Source organism: Rhyacophila brunnea, unplaced genomic scaffold (genome assembly GCF_057557595.1).
Source record: "Rhyacophila brunnea isolate RB1 unplaced genomic scaffold, BYU_Rbru_1.0 scaffold_1, whole genome shotgun sequence".
NCBI lineage: Eukaryota > Metazoa > Arthropoda > Insecta > Trichoptera > Rhyacophilidae > Rhyacophila > Rhyacophila brunnea.
The window spans coordinates 24,441,875-24,452,007 of NW_028232751.1; the positions used below are offsets into that span (position 1 = coordinate 24,441,875).

A 10,133-nucleotide genomic window follows, 5' to 3' on the forward strand; every position below is an offset into this window, starting at 1 on the left:
AATACTGTTTATTTAATATTGTTGAAGCTGATAACAACTAATATTTAAAACAAAAGTTGCTCTAGTGGGGTAGGATTTCTGTTATTATATAAATAGTAACAATAATGAGTAAGCTATGACATTGACCTGAAATGAAATCTATTTTGTACTCCTTCGACGTACAGAGGATTTATGTACGCAACATACTATGGATTCCACACGACAGAAGCGAACTCAACTTTTGACCAAATATAATATATGGAAAAAAAAAATCCAAAGAATAAAACTTAGTCGGTGATATGTGCATTAAAATTCATCTTATTATCCATTATGGTTAATTACAAAGTGAAGAATACGATTGTTAGTATTGAGAGTTAAATTGATGCATGTTCGTGAAGGATAAAAAGTCAGTTAAACTGATGTAACTAACACTGATCATTGTTGTGTTCAGGATAAAGACAGTTTACGTCATCAGATGATGTCCAATCAAAATTTGGTAAATTGCAATCACCTACCATAATAAAGACCTCAGCAGTATTAAAATGGTATATGATCGTTCAGATCAGATTTAAATTCAGGTAAGACTGTCAAAGTTACAGCTGTTGCCATGAAGCTTCTCGTAGTTTTAAGTATTTAAGATGTAATAATAATGGTGAGTATGTAGATGTAAGTAAGTAGACTCTATTGATAAGATAGGGTATGGGGCAATGAAGAAATACAAAGCCCGCTCAAATAATACCAATATTAAATGTGCATTTTGTTTATGCATACTTTAGTGCATATTATCATAATGACAATAAAAATGATTCACCAATTGATCAATTAAAATGAAAGTCACATATAATAAAAAATCTGAATTTTGGACATTTATTACGTAACATGTGTAAGACTATTTGGCATTTCGATTTAATTATTACAACAATTTCCATTGACTGACGTTAAAAATAAATAAATATACAATATATAGTAATACTATGGTACTATCCAACTTTGAACTATGTCCAGAATTAGATCTTATATCACATTCTCCGAACTTGTACTCGTTCATCATCACTTCATAGTTGAATGGAAGCCTGTTTTCAAGGAGATTATCAAAAGTTCTTAAATATTTGGTCCTATCTTGGAATAAAATATTGTTTTTGTGGTCAAACGGGCTGTACATCATGAATGCACTTGTTTGAGATTTGTAGTTTTTGCCGAACATCTGGTCTAATTGTTTGAACGTGTTAATGATTTCTTGCTTCCTCATCACAGTCGTGTTAGTGCGGATATAGGTACATTTGCCCAATGGATGACCAGAAAATGAAGCAGCCTTGGGTATTCTTGGGTGGGCAGATCTTTCGGAAGTCGCTAGACTTAACTCTGCGAGGCCAGGATTCAACTCCGATTGCGTCTGGAGAAGAACACCATATTTAAATTATTAAATAAACATAAATAAAATTTAAAGTGAATTGTCTCTGTAGGTTATCACTTTGTGTTCTTCCTCATTCTTTTCTAGACATTTCGGGCTCATTGCAGAAGCCTTATTAAGAGTTCACGTATTGGAGTGTGTAATGTATTCGCATTCATTATCTCTCGTGAATGGTCTCTGCAATGAGCCGAAACGTCAAGGAAAGAGGAGTAAGAAGATACGGTCACAACCCAAAAATCTATTATGATAACAAATGACTGTGAAACCCTCAAACATTAAATTGTCTCCAATACAATAAATTCTCATTTGGATTTGTTATTGTTGCAAAAGAAATAACACATAACCTTTTGCATGAAGGCAGGAATCCTAAGCCATTCAAGAAATGTCATTTTGATATTTCATATTGATTTCCATAGTAACGCATGTATATATTAATAATTTAGTTGCTAGGACCCCCTTAGCAACCAACAATAATAACTTTCCATACAAAACAGAATTAACTTAAAATGAATTCAATTCTGCTTAAAAATGGCTTAAAGTATTAAAAGAATGCAATGTCGTCGTATTCTGATATATTCTAAAAGTTTCAAATGTCTAGCTAGTCGGGAAGTTAGTTAAAAATCTTCAATCGTCCAATACAAATCTTGAACAAACAAGAAAAAATTTATACTGGACACGCAAGAAAAAATCTGTACCGGACAAACAAGAATACGAGCTAATAAAAACGTGATAATAAAGAATGTAATGCCATAATTACTATCATTTGATTAAGAGAAATACCTTATAATTTTTAATCCGTGACCATATCTAATTGGGTAACACTGCTCTACAAAATTTAGGATAAAATTAATCAGTTTAAATGATGACACACGAGGAAAATGCAATATGCCTAATAAAATAAAAGGTGGGTGGACAAAACATAAGTCAAATTTTATAAAGTCGCTTTCGTCCTCTGTTCACGACACTTAGCTGGTCGGCCCCAGGCTAGAGTCCCCCATGCATGCCGCCAGCACACAGCTTCAAAAAATAGACATAGTTTCTATAAGGTGTTGTGTCACGTTCAGAGTTGCATCCTGTTTTTCTTCATCATCCTCTTAGGCTTCATATTACAAAAGTCAATACCGCCAGACCAAGGCATAGCTGTCAGCTATGCTGGTGAAGCTATGTGACCTGGAAGATGTCAATCATGCTGTCCTATTCAACAACGTAATCAAGGGCATTCAGGGGACAATCGACAGGATGCATTACATAGCAACATTTTGTGCAATAGCAATTCCCCTGTGATTAGCGACGGGCAAAACATCTGGAGAGACGACAACTTTTAATACGCTGTGGGTGCACATCATGGGAGATGGCATTTTGCAAAGAGAGCTCTCTATCCGAATGGCTAATGCAGAGTGTAATATTATATTTTAAGTGAATTAATCACATAAACACCGAAGCTTCTAAGAAATCACTGGTATTACTAAATTAAATCATTAAACTATCGTAAATAATACATAATTCATATGTACAAAGCGGTGATGTGCGTGAGGGGTAGGCAGCCCATGCAGTGCTTATGGGCAGCAGGTAAAGGAAGAGGGGATAACAATCATTTTGACTATGTATTTTATTTGATTGTCAAATCGACAAATTTTAATCTTCTATAGGAATAAATGTATGTATGTCAGAAATTTTCAATGTTATTTACCGTTATTGCATTTATCGATCCGTTTATATGTCCATAGTATTTTCGAAAAATTATTGAGAGCTCGTAAAATTTTCAATTCCGTTTGATTAAAATACTTGATCAAAACCAAATGCTTCCTGTACCTAGGTACCTACAACGATTGAATTCTGTCGGTTCTGTTTTATGGTAGCATTGAACTAGACTGCGGCAAGTATAACATTGTTATTTGTGCGTGATGCAAGTTTGTATAAAGTGTTTAAACGTGTTAATAGTGCAAAGAGTGTTGAAAAGTGGCAGCAGGAGGATCATAAGTCGTGTTATAACTGATGTGACCATACGTCCCGCTTTCAGGCGACGTGTCCCGGTGTCCCCGAACGCAACTTCGGGACGCCAAAATGTCCCGTTTTCGAAAAGAAAGAAACTTATGACCTTCACTATTTTCTAATTACATTACACCGCAAAAACTGTCTGAATGGCACACTGGGAATGTTTCAACCAAAAGTCGTTCAAACACTTTCGCGCCAATAATTTGGATCACAAAAAAAAAAATAATAGCAATAATAAATTGTATTATGCATATCTGGTCATTTCATTGTAACATGTGACAGAGTAAAAGTTAAATAAATTTACCTCTTCACGCTTTCTGTTATCCGGATCATTCCTTTATATTTTCAATGATCTGTTGCTATGCAGTCTGTACTTTGAGTTTTACTCATGTTACCTGAGTGTAGGAATTCTCGGAAATCAAATACATAAATATTATGAAACATTCTACATTATTATTATTATTATTATAATAATAATAATTATCATGCAGTCAAGCGAAGTGATGTCCCATGTGGGTAGGCAGATTGAGCGTCGCTTGGGGGCGGCAAATCTAGGAGAATCATTATGTATATTATAATATAAAATATGTACATAAACTTAGTTATAACTGAAATAATATATTCTATCCATTAAAAAAATCAGCTGACTGGTTGGAAGGTTGGAAACAGAATGTATTAAATTAACATAAAAGGTTTAACAGGAGTAACAGGACTGTAATTTTAATGTCGGTTTCGCGATGTAGAGTTTACTTCCGTTGTCCTTGGACGTCACGTCCTTGATTACCAGCAATGACACGTGCAGATTTGCGAATTATATCTGAATTATAGGTAAGTATGTACCCACCTAATTAATTTATTCAAATATATTTGCAAGTTACTCATTTTTAAACGTAGGTATCTGAAACCGTGGACTCGCAATATTGTAAATTAGTATACAGTGTATATATTTTGTTAGTAATGTATCCCATTCAAAACATTTCTCAGATATTTGAGTCATGAAAAAATGATAAAAATACTGTATAAAAAAATGGGGCGGCATTTTGGCGCTGCCTAGGGGCGGAATTTTGTGTAGGGACGTCACTGAGTCAAGGTGCTGAGATCTTTGTCGTATACATAATATGAGAGACGTAGTCTCTTTTGACATTCGTCTACTTGAGACGGTAATAAACAATAAATTATACCTAATAGTCATGGTAGTACTGGGAAGTGGTTGTGGTACCACTCCTCACCTCCGTAACTTGGTATTAGATTACACCTCGCGCGCGCCTCGAACTCGTCTGCATAATATGATAGACGCAGTTTATTTCATGATTCATTAAGTACTTGAAACGATATTATATACATACAGCAATCAAGCATGATGCTTGGCCAGGAAGTAGTCGTCTTCATCTCCGTAACTTGGTACTTGATGCGCACCGTGCTCGCCTAGGATTAATCTACAATCTACATAATACAATGTGGTAAACGCAGCTTCTTCGGTGATTGGTCAACATGAGACGATACTTAGTATATACGAAAAGTCTTGGTGCTAGGCAAGCTAGGTGTCGTGGCTCCCACTCTTCGCCTTCATAACTTGATACTAGATGAGCACCGCTGGAATTCGTCTGTAGGTATATATAATAGGATATTTATTATCTACACAGTTTATTTTGTGATTTGTTTATCCGAGACGATAGTAGCTATAAAAAATCATGGTGTCACCCCTGATAGTGTTTATATGGGCTTAAATTTCTGATAAATGTAAATGCCCACGATGGCTGCGCGGCTTAAGCGTCGTGGATCCCAGGTTCGAATCCTGTGTTTGGCAATCACACGTCATATTATTTTTCAATCTGTGTACAAGTCAGACTATGATGGTCCTAATAGGTTGAGCAAGTGGCTGACATCCATTTCTCGTAAAAAGAAAATCTGTTAGTACAAACCTCCACTCTGTGTAGGCTCATAGGTATTATGATCTTGTTAGGATATTAGGATATCAGAGGGATATTTTCAACTGTTTAGTACTTATTCCACTTTTAATTAATAAATTAGGACCGATTTCGTCCGCCTCAGAGGGACATTCTCAACTGTTGAAACAGTTGAAAATATCCCTCTGAGGCGGACGAAACCGGTCCTAATTTATTGATTAAAAGTGGAATAAGTAAAAAAAAAAAAATGCGTTTTATTAAATTAAAACAACAATACAATACAGTTCCACCATGAATAATTGACAGTTAACAAAATAAAAGAAAAAAAAATAAGTAGTTGGCGATAATTATAATAATTGCTTAAGAAATTTTACGATAATTATCACACTTATCGTAAAATTTAACGAGGTTGCCGGCGACATGTTGCCAGTGTGGATCCGGCATAATGCGAATGATAGATACCTAGTAAATGTGTTCTCATAATAATCTCAATGATTTTATTTTACTAAATCTGCTTTATTTAAACACCTTTTACGACCGAAACTGTCACGTTAGTTTTTTAGAGTATACAACGCAAGACTACGTCCATAGACTAATATTGCACACTGAGATATTATACCCCGTTTACATGTGCATGGATGTACTGTGCACAGTAATGTATAAATGTATGGGGAAACATGTATTATCCTTGCAGTTCGCAAGATTGTGTGCATAAATCAAACAAGATTGGAAGATTCCAAATTGTGATGATTTATTGCGCGCAAGTAAGATTATTTTCGATCTGGGGCCTTATGTTAGAACTTGCGAGTCGTGTGAAACATCGTAGTCATTCGCGAAAGTGACGTAGGTTATCGAAATAAGGCATGTCGAAACTTATCACTACCTGAATTAGTCATAATCTGTGTCGACAATATTGCCCATACCAAAGGGCACTCGTGACCATAGTCCCCCATACGAGTTGAGTATGTGAGCATGCGCACTGATGTCTCGCGCCGATAACGCAGTTTAGTTTTCAACTGTCAAATAAAAGTGAAAGGTTAGGCTGCGAAAAGATAGTATTTTATTATTGGGCTCGCGAGAATAATTACCTACATATTATTATTTTATATTTCGCCAAAGCATTGCTATAGATTTGTATCGTTCACCCAATTATTGTAAAATATGTCAATCCCATAAATAGTTACTTTTGCGGCACTTTTAGGATCACGTAATCATCCGCGAAACAGATCAAATAATTATGTTAACTTATGTCAAAATGCTTTTTCACTCAGTGATGCACTATTTATACGTAATTTTCGATTAAACAAAGAGCTTGTGAGATATATTTTACAAATTCTCACGCCATATAGGTTTATTAGGTATCTTAAGTTTAATGTTACTACCTACCTACAAGCGTGAAGAGTTTACAATGCGAAAAAATGAATATGGTTGTATAGATTAAAATTAATCAAAGACATAGAAGATGTATGTTATATTTTGACACATTATTACGTTTATAATATTATATCCATGGAGAATTAAAAAGTCGTAGGTAGGTATAATGTTGAGACGGACATAACCTCACCTACCTCATTTCAATTAAGATCACTTAATTGAAACCTCTCCATTCTTTTGCACGACGAAGGACGTGAATTCATGTACCTATTACCCGATTTCCATGTTTATTTTGATATTTCGTTTCGTATGTGACAGTGACCTTGAAAATCAAAACGTCAAAATGAATGAGTTCGCTGACGGAAAGAACACGGCATTACCAATTTATAAACAATAAAGATGCCGAATTATTATATTACCTATTCACAATGTTACTTAATACTCTGTTATCTTGAGTTCAATTAATTATGTTAATGTTTTATAATGGTTTGTAATGAATAAATACCTACATAAAAATAAATGTTATTGAAGACACTGTGTTTATTTTGTTAAATCTTGTTTTACAGTGTAATAATATTATATGGTTTCGCATTTATGTAAGGTTATATTCTACGTACATATATCTATATCATATTATACTAAATCAATCGAATATTGTAGGAATTATACACAAACATAACCAACAAAAATAATGATTTCGTTTGACATTTCATTTTTGACGTTTCATCTTGTACCATAGACACCGATTTTCTCGGTTTTGGCGATGTTGCCAACTAGTCACTCGCGAGTTAAAATAGTCCGTAGCGAGTGGCTTCAAAAATAGGTGTTATCGTATACGGTATGAAACGGGCGATACTAACTTGTCATACCACCAGTGTTGCCATATTTTGAAAGTGAAATTATAGTACAGTGCCTTCAAAATTATAGTATTTCGGCAAAAAATATAGTACGCGTTGAGTGACGAATAATTTTCTACATTTTCAAAAAAATAAACGTGGGGTAATTAACGTCTTGTTTTTTTAGACAAAATTCAAATGTTATGTCAATGGTTTCCAAACTTTATGTTACCACACCTCCCTTCAAAAAAATCTGATCTAGGCGCCCCCCCTTATTTCATTAAATAATACAGACACCTTTTTAAATAGTCAACAATGTACCTACTTACGAATACAAAAATGAAAAAAAAATAAACAAATGATGAATAAAAAATTTTTTTTTTTTTTAATTTACTACTAAAATTACATTAATTTTTGACGAATTTGCTTGTTTATTAGCACAATCAATTTCAATAGTAGTCAATCCAAATTCATCGTCGTTCATTGACAAATGGATTCTATCATGGACCCCATATCCCGAAACGGACCTCCCTGGTCAGGATTTTTCAACCATATATTTAAAATATTTAATAGCTCTGAAGAAAAGCAGCTATTAATAAAATAATGTGAAAAGTGCATTAGCAAACTAACCAAGAACTCTAGCGTAGAAATCATTTAAAAATAATGGAGACGTGGCGAACTTTCTTTTTGTCATTTTGATTTCCTAAGCTCTAATTTTTTATGAATGCCTTTACTTTGTCGTTTTAAATCGGTGAATGCATTAGTGGTCCTTGGATTGATTTATTCACTGAATTTTTTTTAAATTTAAACCAAATAGACAAGTTTAAATACAAAATTATCGTTCCTAAACAAATTTGCCTCATATTTCAACATTTTGATTAATTTGACCCTTTTATTTTACGAGATAGTCATTGCGGTTTACAATAGTATAGAAGTGAGGGATTATAAAATTAGTCTCCATATTTGCAGAAAGGTTTGGAGACAACTTTTTATAGGACTGTTTTTTTGTGTAGTTTATAACTAGCGACCGTTTTATAAACTACGCATTTGCAAACTGCAAACCTGTGGCTACATTAATTGTGTTAACCTTTTGCGTCTTCCTTTGCAACACTCCGCGCCTCCCAGTTTGGAAATCGCTGTGTTAAGTAATTAACATCACTTTTTTTTAGACATGGGGATTATTTTTTTTTTTTTTTGCTTCTCACGGATTATTTTGGCGTTGTTTCTCTTATATTGGCAACTTTTTTCCCGATTTATCAAAATTATAGTATTTTGGGCGTACTATACATGTTTTATATCTTACATAGTACGCAGACGAAAATTATAGTACAAATACTATAATTATAGTACGGTTGGCAACACTGCATACCACACGGTTTTCGACCATACGACTCGCAAGTTCTAACATGCCCGCCCTGCGCCTGCGCAGTAGAGCGACATGCCGGTAAAAAAATGAACTTCTCATTTTGCGCTCCAATTTTCAATACGACCTGTCAGATAGTAGTATAAAATGACAACCTCGCGTCTCGCTTATTATACTCTTGAAGAATGAGATTGGAGAGACAGTGAGCACTTTTACGTGTGAACAGTTATTGTCGTGACAGTTTAAAATAAGCACAATTGCCGACAGTAATTCCATGCATGTGTACAGGCACTATTATATTATTTAGATTATACTTACTAACCAAACCGGCGAATTCAATTAATTCCATTTTTCAAAATTGTGGTATTTTTGACGTAAGTAATATACTTTTTTAATAGTACGCGACCCAAAATGTACTACAATTATAGTTCGGTTGGCAACCATAGATAAGATACTTTTGGCAACACTGCGCTCACTGACAGATGAAACCTAGCGACGGCGGAGAACCAGTAAAATGACTCTTAATAAATGTACCATTAAAAATACGTAGGAACTCTAAGTGTTGTATGCGCCTACTCAAACATACCTACTGATAATCTTCAAATAAATAAATAAAATAGGGGTAACCCAAAGAGATTAGACTGTGGAGAGTGAACATATCGTCATCTTCGTACGAACACGTACGAAGCAATACGAAACAGAAAAAAAGTCTGTTGGTATTACTGTAAGCTGCTACTTCAATATCGTTTGCTTTTGTGTTGTAAAAAAACATGGCGGATATTGTTATTGTATTTTACAAAGCTTTCAGATATTATTCGGCTAAAAAGTGTTTTTAAAGGAAGAATACAAAGGAGTAACAGCATTTCGGAACAATATATGCATATTATTAATTATACATTGATAGTTTTTCCTAACACATCTGTTACAATAACAATTATGTCAAACGTCAAATGTTTACTCTCCAATGCCATGTGCCAGGGCCGCACTCGTAATATTATTTTGAACCCAAAATATAAGATTTGTTTTTCAAATTAAAAAATATTAGTACTAGTTAATGACATTCATTATTTAGATAAATTTATAATAGTTTTCAGAGTTAAATATATTTTGCTCTGCACCAAAGCGGAGGCATTCGTATGCATCCAAAATTTAATTTAGAATATTTAAATAATAAACTTTTAAACTATTTTGTTAATAGCAACTGTATTTTAGAGAATTAGATAATCACATGTATGATACTTCGCCATTAACAAACCACGTCACAAATT

At 33.9% G+C, this 10,133-nt stretch overlaps 1 long non-coding RNA gene across 2 annotated transcripts; it reads right to left on the reverse strand.

The window, feature by feature from the left end:
* Nucleotides 1–827: 827 nt before the first annotated feature.
* LOC147079603 (uncharacterized) lies at nucleotides 828–7,511 on the reverse strand. Of its 2 annotated transcripts, XR_015069990.1 has the most exons (4): nucleotides 7,176–7,511; nucleotides 4,732–4,989; nucleotides 3,690–3,936; nucleotides 828–1,372 (listed from the first exon to the last, which is right to left on the reverse strand). It is a non-coding gene; the product is annotated as an uncharacterized LOC147079603 (long non-coding RNA). The 2 variants fall into 2 exon arrangements; XR_015069995.1 differs by lacking the exon at nucleotides 4,732–4,989.
* Nucleotides 7,512–10,133: the final 2,622 nt, after the last annotated feature.